Source organism: Gavialis gangeticus, unplaced genomic scaffold, assembly GCF_001723915.1.
Source record: "Gavialis gangeticus isolate Ggan-Ray unplaced genomic scaffold, GavGan_comp1, whole genome shotgun sequence".
NCBI classification, from domain to species: Eukaryota; Metazoa; Chordata; order Crocodylia; family Gavialidae; genus Gavialis; species Gavialis gangeticus.
Genome location: NW_017729024.1, coordinates 55,304,472 through 55,315,992, shown reverse-complemented (window position 1 = coordinate 55,315,992; position 11,521 = coordinate 55,304,472). Strand labels below are relative to the sequence as shown.

Genomic DNA, 11,521 nt, shown 5'->3' with positions numbered 1-11,521 from the left:
CTGCAGTCATATCAATATAACTTTGCAAGTAGGTTTGGCTGATATTCCCAGCAGAGATATGTCAGTTGTTTCTAAGCTTAATGGAAGGGTTTTTGCGATGTCGGTGCTGATACAGAAGTAACTGGGGTTGGATCCACCAGTTCCACCCACTTCCTGTGCGGGTCAGATGGTCATTAGCATGAATGTCAAATTTTCAAAGGGAAAATGAAGGCATTCTTAGGTCCTATGCCTCTTCCTCTTTACCCCTCTCCATCCTGTACCTTCTGGCATTATTGTTTTTCCATGTGTCCTACAGACTAGGTTATTCCTACAGTTCATTTCTCTTTCCACTTAAACTTTTCTCAAAAAGCTTTGCTTTCTTCATCTGACTCTCCTTGTATTTCATTCACCCTTGATCTTCCTCTCACCTCTCCCTATCTCTGTCCTTATCTGACATCACCATTATCTTTTTTCCCCATTTCCCCCCTTCCTGGGACAGGAACAAAAGGAAGAGCTTTCTGTAGATGGAGGCTGAAAGGCAAGTCCCACTCACACTCTGAAGAAGAATATTTAGGGAGGCATTTGAGGAGTGAATTTGAGAGCATCTTCAAATACAGGGGAGTTACCTGCTCCAGCCTAGCCATCATTTGCTGTCTTAGCCTTCAGCTTCTGAAACATTTTTTGAGGGACTGCTTTCTATGAAGAGGTCAAAGTAATTGAATTAAGCTAAATGAATGAACTCTTCAGATGGGAAGAGTTATAGACATATGCATTATTGTGTCATTATTTTACTGCAGGTAGTACTGCCATATTTGGGTGTAAAGAATGTTTTTTTCCTTAGGCCTTGTGCACATGCAGAAATTATATCAAGGATGGTTAAGATGATTTTTCAACCAATAAATTAAATTAGTGTATACATTTTTATAACCGCTGTGATGGCAGCACAAGAGTCGTTTCAACTGAATATAACCAACTTCAATTAAGCCAAAATAAGTTTGGCTTTAGCTTAAGTAAACTGGTACATCAGGCTCCATGGACATTTAACTAAATCAGGTTAAAATCAGACCTTAAAATAAACTGGTGGGCCACCAGGCTGTTCTTGGTGGGGACTTTCAATGCTTGGGTGCTTATCTTGTGAGGGTGATCTAACCTTGGGCAGGGGCTGGACCCGATGATCTTGCGAGGTCTCTTCCAGCCTTAATGTCTATGAAATCTATTAAACCTTGTATAGACAAACCTATCGATACAACAATATGTGGTCTGCAACGCACCAATAAGGGAGGTGCTGTTGGGCCCCAGTGTTAATATCCAATGCAGCTAAATAGAAATGATTCACACTTTTCTCCAAGACACTGTTTCAGGCAGCCCTCAAACTCAGGTATTCTTGCACTGTTCACATTTTAAAAGGTCATCTGTGCACTTATCTCAAAAACTGGGGTTTTGTCAACACGCAGAAGTTGTACTGAATTAACAGAATCTCTTCACACTCTTAATTATGTTAGAGCAACCCCTTGTGAGTGGACCATGGGAATAGATACGGGTTTTATAGGTAAGTCAGAACTTACTGGGTCAAATTTGAACTAGTTTAAATCATTTACAGTATAAATTATTTGCTGTGACATCAGATCTTTAGTCATTACACATTCGCTAAAACTTAGGGCCCACCCCAAGTTACATTCCTAGCTAGGCTACTGTCATGGACTCAGTCTAAGTATGCCTCTTCTTACATCACTACAACTCTTAGGTGTAGATAAGTCTGATTTAATATTTGTTACTGAAAGCTCACGTTCATGAGAACGCTTATACGAAATGGAGAATTATCCAGTTCTCCAAGAATGCAAAGTTATGCAGACATTTTGATAATGGCATCCTCACATTCCTCATGGGGCCTGCCGTTTAACCTTACACTATCACTGCATGTTGAAGGATACATTTTGTGGGATCACCCAGCTGCCAGGTGTGACCAGTGAAGATTCGCATTCCCACAGTCTAGGCTCTGGCAATTCTAGAACTTCCATGCAAATTTAAATGGGAGGCAGCTGCCCGAGTTCTCCATCTGGTATGAATTACCCAGCAGCAAGGTCTGATTGCAGCTGCCCAGAAAGCCATGCACAAGTTGAAATCTGTACACAATACATAGCGCAAAGAATGCCAGAGGGTAGGTTTACAGCGAACAGCCATGTCTGTACCCGTTTCTCTTCTAGCTTTCATTGGAGGCATTAAGACGTGTATGACAAGTACTTTAAATTAGCTTAAAAATATCTTCGAGAACACTCTCCTCTTACGGAAAAGGCGCAACACCCTTTCTGTTTAAATATCAGTCAGTTTTGTCTCCTAGTCAGCCATCGTTTACAATGGCTTTTATTTACTCTATAACTGTCTTAGCTCTTTTCCTACTCTGTAATTGCCCTTTTAAGCTTTGAGACAAGCAGAACTCTTTACAGGCAGAGCTACTGCCAGGCATGTTGGGAACTGTAGGTCTTCCAATTCTTTTCTATACAGAGCTCAGCTGCTGGCGCACTACAGTTCCCAGAGCACAGCACAGAGTGTACTGTCCCGGCAAAGACACATGGGTTTTATATTAAGCACAGGCAAAGCAAAAACAAAAAAAAAACAAAAAAATTTTTACATTATGATCTGCTTTTAACAGCTTTTGTACTGAAAGTGAGTAACTGGAAATGCTTCCAATACTTGCCAGAGTGGATTCTGCAGGGACCTGAGCAATGAAGCAAGCTAATTGCTTTTGTTCCATTTACCTACGGGAAGAAAATGTTCTATAAGAAAAGATTAGCATATGTTGAAGGCTTGGGCTTGACTAGTGAATAGATTTGTCAGGCTAAAACTGAAGAGTGCTTTTGTATTAGGAATGAAAAAACCCATGAATTAATATAATTATTCCTATAATTGCTACTGAAATAAAAACCCACTTGGATTCTGACAGGTAGGATCCAATATGACCCTGCTTCCTGACATTACCTATACCTCCAGCAGCAACAAATAGAGTCAATGCCTTCATGATTAAGAATAATGGGAAAAGCCCCAAACTGCCTCTTCAGATGCATCTGGTTAAGACAAACTTAGCACAGCTCTGCTTGGCTCCATCTTTTTAAGCTTCCCATGAATAAGCTTCTGTCTTCAGACCCCACAATCCAAAACTTGGTGCTGATGACATACAGAGCTAGGCCACTTGAGTGGAACTCCTATTTCTCAACTGGTGAATTCAGCTGTTGCATATAGCCCTCCCCTTGGGAGAACCAGCAGTCCCCTTTCACTGCTTCTGTCTTGAAGTTGCAACTTCTTCATTAACTTGATTCCTACACGTTTTGCTATAAACCTTCCCAAGGGAACTGAGGTCCATTTGCAGACATGTTGCCTAATAAATACAGAAGAATGCCAAAAATCACTCAGGATTGAACCATCTCTTTGCACAATTATTTGCTAAGAATCATTTTTTCTTGTTCATTAGCTCAACAGCAAAAAAACTGCCTGCTCAAACATGCAGCTTTGCATGATACGCAATGCCTGGGGGGTTTCTTTTATTGCTCTCAGTCAGTTCTCATTCTTTCTTTGTGTTTCAGATGGACATGAAATAAATGTATTAAAGATGAAACAATGACTTCCTAGCAGTTTGTCATAGTTCTCATCTAAACCATACAACTGTCCATGTTGCATACACTTACCAATTTTACAGTTGCTTTTTCAAGGACCCTGGAAAATGCGACCCTCAAATTGCACTGATGCATGCTGATGTTTTAATGTAGCATCCCATCCTGTGATGAAGGGATAAGCAGAGTATATTTGCAAACACATCACGGAAAATAAGAAGGGGATCTATTTTAAACTTGTAAATCTGGAAAAATTAGAAAAACCTCGTCTATAGTGGGGATTTTTGCATATTTTCACCTCCAGTGTCTGTTAGAGGGATAAATACACCAGCACAACTCTTTAGTGTATGTATGCAAATCAAAGTTGTGTAGCTATACCAGCTATATATGACAATGGCTGAAATCAGACCAAATGAAGAAAAAGCATAAATCCTTTATTTTTTAATCACCCCAGTATGCCTATCTATTGTCCATAATATGGTAGTTTAGGCTTTTGATGAACATGTCTGATAAAACTCTCTGGAACATGTATTTATGACAAAATAGAAAAAAACCCCAGTCCATTTTCACTGCAAATGTTCAGTTTTTCTGTAGAACATCCAAATCACAGTGGTAATTTTGTTTGGGTTTTTTGCTTTGGAGATGTACTGAAATTTCAGTTTCCATATTTTCATTGAAAGCTCAAGAAATGTCAAGGAAATTTTTCAAAAGAAAGTAGAGTTTGTTACAGTTTTTCAGGAAAGAACAAGCCATTTCCCAACCAGCTCTAGTTACTGCATCTTTAAGGCCCCTTATTTCAAGTTGGGACTCTGTATCCTGTAAGACATTGGCTCTGTTAGCAGCCTAATACAATGGCAGAACCCCATTTAAGCCAATTAAATCTGCCTGGGCATTTGTACTTTCAGGACTGCAGCCTGCATGTTTACTTCCAGGGACACTGTCAAGCAGTTTCATATAGTATTTCACTTTCCTACAAATAAGCCAGCAATCATATCTCACTCAGACCCTGATCCCATTGATGTTTGTCCCATACATATAACCAGCACCTTTTCCATCAAAATGAGCTGGTGAAACTTGTGGTGTATGCTAGAGGTGAGAAGATCTGGATCCCCATGGGTCTGGAAATGTGGTGGTAGGGGACTGGTGGTAGCATTAATTGCTGCAGTTTTGGGGGTCATGGCAATTAACATTGCCACTACTCCCTTGACACCAAATTTTCAAACCTGTAGGGAATCCTTCAGCCATATGATGTGACTCCTCATGCTAGATTGGGCTGGTGCCCTGGATCAGTCCATGGCTAGGGCCAGCATGTTGAGTGAGACCTGGCATGCAGGGCTGGGCCCACTATTTGGCCCTGAAGCTGGCATGGGGTCAGACCCAGTATATAGGGTCAGACTCAGTGTATCAAGTCAAACTTAACATGTGACCCCAGAAATCATGAGTGGAGTTAAACTCGCTGTGTGGGGTTAGACTTAGCATGTGGCCCTGGCACTGGCATGTGGGGTCAGACTCACTGCACCAGGTCATAATAGCACATGGCCCTGGAGTTGGCATATGGGGTCCGGTATCTCATGTGGGGAAGACTTGACATGCTGGAGCAGACCGAGCATGTGGTCCAGAATTTACCTGGGCTTGGGCTTGATATGCTGGGTTGGACCCAGCATGTGGCCCTGGACCCGGGGTACGGGGTCAGACCTGGTTTACTGGGTCAGTCCACAGGCTTCATCTGACACACAGGGCTGGCAGCAGGCTCAGCTCCCTAGCTGCTACTACTTGGTGTCTGCAAGGACTTTTTTTTATTCTGCCTCTTAAAAACAAGGTGTGTGTTCTTTCTGGGGGACATGGTACATGTGAGAAAATATGGTATATCTCACAGACTTTACAGCCTGAGGGATAAGCCCTGAATTTTTTAAGGTACAGCTGTAATAGTGTTTTAAAAAAATCTGTACTGATTGCAGCACTGTTCTTGAAGTCGGGGGAAAATTTGCTTGCATGCATGCACACGCTGATGTGTGCACACAGTATAGTTCTTGAAGTTGAAGAGTTCAGTTTGATACACAGCACATTGGTTCGCACATTGTGCTCCTCAAGATCAATTGAGTTGTGCTATAGTTCTGGCAAGGGAAAAATTGTACAATGTATTAATGAACAGTATAAACAAGTTACTGAACATTCAGTGAAATTCCTGAAGTCCACCTGAAAGTTTACACCTCTCCCGCATGCCATCATGAAATCCAGGACTTGAACTTTAAATTGAGTGTGCCACCACAAAATCCAGCCTCATGAAGTAACACCAGTATCAGTTCCTGTTGACAGAGAGTTATTCACAGTAACTAAAGGAAGGGAACTATCAATAGAGAGTTGTATAAACTCTTTCAAAAAAGTATACTTTTTTTCTAATGTACATTGCCTCAGTTGTAATATAATAGGCTCCTTGCAACATGTTCTTGTGTGTTTATAAAGTCAGTGGAATCACTGTCATATGTAAAAAGACCCTAGATAATTAAATGTTTAGTAAACAACAACTGTGCTGTTTGCCTTAAATACCCTGCAGTGAAAGACAGCAAATGTAGGTGGAAAAATCATCAAAACAGGAGGAAGAAATGTTATGGAAACATAGCTTCAAAGCTTGTGAGGATGAAAAATGGCAAAATTTCATTTTGTGCCTGTAATAAGTTGGGGTTAACGAATTACTTTCTCTCTTAAGGGGACATGGGAGACAGAAAGACAAACAACCTTGTTTTGTACTTAGCTGCTTTTGACTGTTTATGGTCTCATTTAAGGAGTTTGAGCCTTATATATGAAGCCTATATTTTCCTTCATTATACTGATGTTTTTGTACATTATAGGAATATCTGGTAAACAGCTTTGTTGAGAAACCTGAAAGACTCAAGACAGAGTCTGTGTCCAGACAATGGATTGGGTTTCCAATGACAGAAAGAAAGACCACAAGAGGGGGAACACCCACCCCACCACACGCCCAGCAGAAACATGGCTTTCTGGAGCAAATTAATAGGTATTTTAAGAGAATGACAATTATCTCTCAAAGTACCTAGTGAAAAAGATGTGGGAACAGTTTTTCCAAATGTCTTTGGTAGTTATTTTTACATTGCTTTGCAGCAGAGATGCAGGAACATACAAATTATGTAACAATGAGTAGCTGAATTATGAGCAACATGCAGCTCCTGAAGAAAAGCAGTTTCTTTCACCTTTTTAATAGATACTTAATGACAGCTAAAGTTCTGGTGTCTCTTTTCTACGCTATGTACAAAGAAAAAGAAAACCGTTGTTTTTTTTATGAATACCACAAGCACAAATCATTTTTGCATAACTAATATCACTAGTTTTCTGGTTTTCTTCAGATCTTTACTAGTATTAAAATCATTTCAAAGGCAATTGTGGAAAATACACTCCTAATGAGGATCAAATAGCATCCCTGTGAAGGCAGTCTATGTCATTAACCAAATTATAGGCCAGCTGGGTCCTGTCCACACCCTGTTCGCCCTTGAGCCTTGTTGGACCTGCATCACTGAACAACAGCGCTTCAGCTGTGGCATAGGTAGGGCCCTTCTTGAAAGGGCAGGAAACTGATTTGTTTGTGCAATGACTACAGGATTACGTTTTATATAATGTCCCTAGAGGCCAAATTCAGAGTCAGTGGAGTTTGGCCCACTTACTCGAAGTGTGAATTTAGCCCTTATCACAAAATCCAGACCAGTTGAGAGGCCCGCAGATGTGGGCTTAATTGCTGTACTCCTTGCTCATTTTGTTGTGCTTTTTAACAAATTGCCAGGCTTCCCCTCTCCAACATGGTGTTTTTAATTTTGTCGCATCCCAGTGGAACTGCAAGGAACGTTGCTTCCCTGTCAGAAAAGACTGCAAACAGAGGCCTCCTTTTATTTAACTACGACTATGTCCATTCTTTACTGCCAGCTCAGAAGCAATGCCTGGGTGCTGGGCTAAGGGGGCTTCAGAAGTCCCTTCCTAGCTGCTAGGACCAAAATTCCTGGGAGAGGTAGCGCTGCCACGCTAACCGCCTTACGGCACGGGTATAGGATGTGTGCACCACCCAAGGCTCGTTCACGCCGCAGAGACCCATAAAAACCACTTTGAGCGCGGCTGGGAGGGGAGCGGCCGTGGCGTTTAAAGGAAACCAAAATCTCAGCACAGAAAGGAAGGCCGAACGTGCACAACACAACCACCTTTTCCTCTACAGCCCAGCAGCACAACACCCGAGTTGACCGAGAGTAACCCCGCGCAGGCTGAGCTTGCAGTGAAAACAGGCTGCTTTCTTGCCAACATCTGCAATGAGCAAGCACGAGCTGTATCTGAGCGAGCCTGAGCCTAACTTCTCCAGGGTGGTGCAGGAAAGACTGGAAGAACAAAGGCGTTACGGATCCCTTTTTGCTTTGGCGGGAGCCACGGATGCCACCACGGGCTGTCACCTGCTGGCCGGGACACCCGCCTTTTTTTCTCCGGCGCTTTGGGTGGCATTTTAGTGGCAGAGGGCATCTCTGAAGAAACCTGCTCTGTTTTGCGTGGAGAAGCAAGGGCGAGGGGGGCTCTGCGTAGCATGGGAGGGGTGGGCTGCCCAAGGGCCTCGGGCCAGCATGGAAAGGAATACTGCCTGCGGGTGAAGAAGGCTAGGGGTGGGGGAAAGAGGGGCGGAGGCAGCGCAGGCTGCAGCTGTAGCCGCCGCGCAGGCGCAGTCGGCGTCGGCGCTTGAACTCTAGTTACCCCGCAGAAGCGGCAAAGTAGGTGAAAGGCAACTTAGTGTCAGCGCTCCCGGGGCTGGCGACTCGCAGCGCGCATGTGCTGCGGTTGAAGCGGTTGCTGCCGGCGGTGAGGAGACGATGTGCTGGGCTGAACTGAGCTGGCTGGAAATGGGGGTTTCCCTCATGCTGAGGCAGGGCTTGCAGCACACGTCCCTTTTCTTAAAAGCCCCATATTCTGCCCCAGCTGAGCAGGAACTGGCACGCACCTGCCCAAGGCGGCAAGGCACTGGGGGCAGAGCCATGACTTCCAGCGGAGACTAGAGCCAGGGCTTGGGAGGCCTGCAGGCAGGCCCTTGGGCTCCCCCAGCCCTGCATAGCTTGGAGCACGGGTGCATCGTGCACAGGCCATGTCCAAACACGCTCTGGACTGAGTTGGAGTCAGGGCCCCGTGAGTGCACGGTGGTACAGGTTACTGTTTACCATGAGCTCTTCCTCTGTCATCTCAGGCACCTTCAGGAATGCGCTCGCAGATGAGGCCCGCGCATGATGAATGTCCCAGGAGCTCCCGCACCCGTAACACAGTGGCACTCCAGCGGCCACCTCTCCCGGAGGCATCCTCTCTGCCACCCAGCACCAACGGCAGCACAGGTTACTCTGTCGCTTTGATTTAAGTGTGATTTGTTTTCATGCACTTTTATTAGTAATGGCAAAATTGCACTTAGTGCCTGTAATGAATAAGTTGGGGGTTAATGAATGACTTAAAGGAGACATGGGAGATGGGAGGACAAGTGGCCTTGTTTTGTGCTTAGCTGCTTTTTGCTGTTTATAGTCTCATTTAAGGTGTTGAGGCAATTCAGGCTCCGTAAAGACCTACAATACCTTTGACCTTTCCATGGCCATTTCCAGTTGAAGACTTGGGTGCTGACAAATTAGATGCTGCAGTACCCGATTTCTGGGTTTCCAGGCCTCTGAGTGGATGCAGCAGTAGTCACCCAGGCTCTGTATGCTGCATCTGGGGAGAATCATTACTTCAGCACAATTCAAAACCCCACACCATGCAAAGCATGTAAAATCCACTCTCTGGAGCTTGAGTGTCAAATTCAAGGTTGTAGGCCTCTGTCCATGTGGAAAGTGGATCTGTCCTAAGGGCAGGTCTTTCCATGAGCAGATCTGATCTTGCCGTTTCTCTTTTCAGGCAGGGTGCCAGAGGTGATGGTGCTGCCATTCCATCTGATAGTAGCTGCAGTGGTTAGAGCACTCGTCCAAGAAGTGGGAGACTTGGCTGTAGGAACCTCCTGTTCATCTTATGCCCCAGTGCAGGAAGGAAAGGTTCATCGGGCCAGGAAGAGAGGCCAGGTGATGCTCTAAACCAGTGATTTTTGGGCCGTCAGGAGGGGAAGGGAGCTGGGGGGTTTGCTCCCTAGATTGTTCATGCATTTCATAATATATTAGTCCTGCAAGCAGGGACCAGAACTCAAGGTTCTCCCTTGCCTGGTAGTGTTAACCAGGAGGCTACAGAAAGTCATAATTGTTCTTGCTTTCTTTTCTTCTGAATCCATGATTCTGTCTGTTGCACAGTGGTGCAGCTTCAGCAGGAACGGTGGCTGCTTCTACCCTAGAATAGCAACTAATTTGATGGTTAGGGTAATCTCTGGGGAGATGGGGCACATTCCTTAGAACCCTGAAGCCTAATTCCTGGATGAGTTTATGGATTACTAGGGCCCTGGACACGCGTTACATTTGTCATGATACATACGCTATGCATTGTGCTAAAAAATGCCTGATTCATCAGAAAAATAGTGGATCTACAACAAAAAGTTGCTGTTTCATCTGATCTGTCCTGGAATTTCATCCTGTGGCAGGATCTAGTCGGCAGAGAATATGCCTGCATGCTTTGTGATCCTTATAAATAACAGAGAATGCCACCACAACAGTAGTGCCCTAACTTAAGACCCACATTTTTATTTAAGCTGAGAGGACATCCAGAGATAGAGGATAATGATTAAATGACAAAACAAAGATTCAGTGCCATGAACTTAGGTGGTGCTTTATAAATGTCAAAGAAGCCACATTACTCCCCCTGAAGAGCGTATGGAATAAAGCAGTGATTTCTGAATAGAATGTTGTTTACTGAAAGTACACTGCATACCAGTGTCTCTGGGACGGAGAGATTCCTAAGGATCTGTTATGTTGAAACACAAAACAGGGCCTTGTCTAGCCAGAATTTATTAAAGACCCTGGCTAAATGGTTACAGCTGGTAAGAACCTGGGGTGCTTAACTCTTCTGGGAAGAATCAAACCTCTTTAAATTTAGGTCTCTAAATATGGATTTAGAAGCCTAATATTAGACACCCAGATATGAACTTTCCTCGATTTCTTTAATAGCAGTATGGCATTCCTACATGCCCTGATGGAGACAGATATTTCCTCATTCCCATTCAATGGAATCCCTCCACCCATCATGTCTTCCTCTGCATCTGCCAGTTTTTTGTTCTGATACATTTCCCCTTTTCAGAACTGGTCTGTGTTGTTCCATAATAAATAAGTGGCATCTGTCTAATCGCATAGAGCACATCAGTCTCCTCAGAACCCAAGCAGGATGAAGCAGAAATTGTCACTTTAAACCAGAGGACCATGCAGCATAGGTGCTAGTACATTTTAGTAAAAACAGAATGATGCTGAAGCTACTATAAGATAGGTTGGCAGCACCATCACCTTCTCTGGCAGCATGTCTTAAAAAGGAAAAGGTGAGATCCAGCCTGTTCATGGAAAGACTATTGCAGGTGCTCACTCTTAGGACAGATCCACATGGAACATTGGTGTCTGAGAGTTTGGGGAGGAGTGCATTATCTCCCTGTATAACAGGAAAGCACAGTCTCTCTCCATCATGTTTGATTTGGCTATACAACAATGGTAAATAAACAATTTTCAACCTTTTACAAAGCCCATCAAAATAGATGCCTCCCAGTACAGGTGAAGACAGAGTCCTAACCCCAAAAGCCTGTAGTCACTTTTCCTAAGTTAGGAACAAGGTTTAGAACAATTAAGGTTGGCCTCCAATACATGACTAAGCCATGGGCACTTCACGTCAAGCATGCCAGGCTGTTAAGCTATGCCTATATGCAGGAAGGTGCTGTTTCCAGTAGAGCTCACCATTGGCCCAGCTTCGTTCTCAGAGTCCACAGCAGAATTCACACTGAAGTTAAGGGGGGAAAAACTTGG

General features: G+C 43.9%; 2 long non-coding RNA genes across 2 annotated transcripts in view; one reads left to right on the top strand and one right to left on the bottom strand.

Annotated features, from left to right (window-relative positions):
• LOC109297389 overlaps positions 1–11,521 on the top strand; it is a 788,954-nt gene that overhangs the window by 662,370 nt on the left and 115,063 nt on the right. The window lies entirely within an intron of this gene.
• LOC109297391 lies at positions 1,972–5,885 on the bottom strand. Its single transcript, XR_002097303.1, has 3 exons — positions 5,781–5,885; positions 3,660–3,749; positions 1,972–2,735 (listed from the first exon to the last, which is right to left on the bottom strand). It is a non-coding gene; the product is annotated as an uncharacterized LOC109297391 (long non-coding RNA).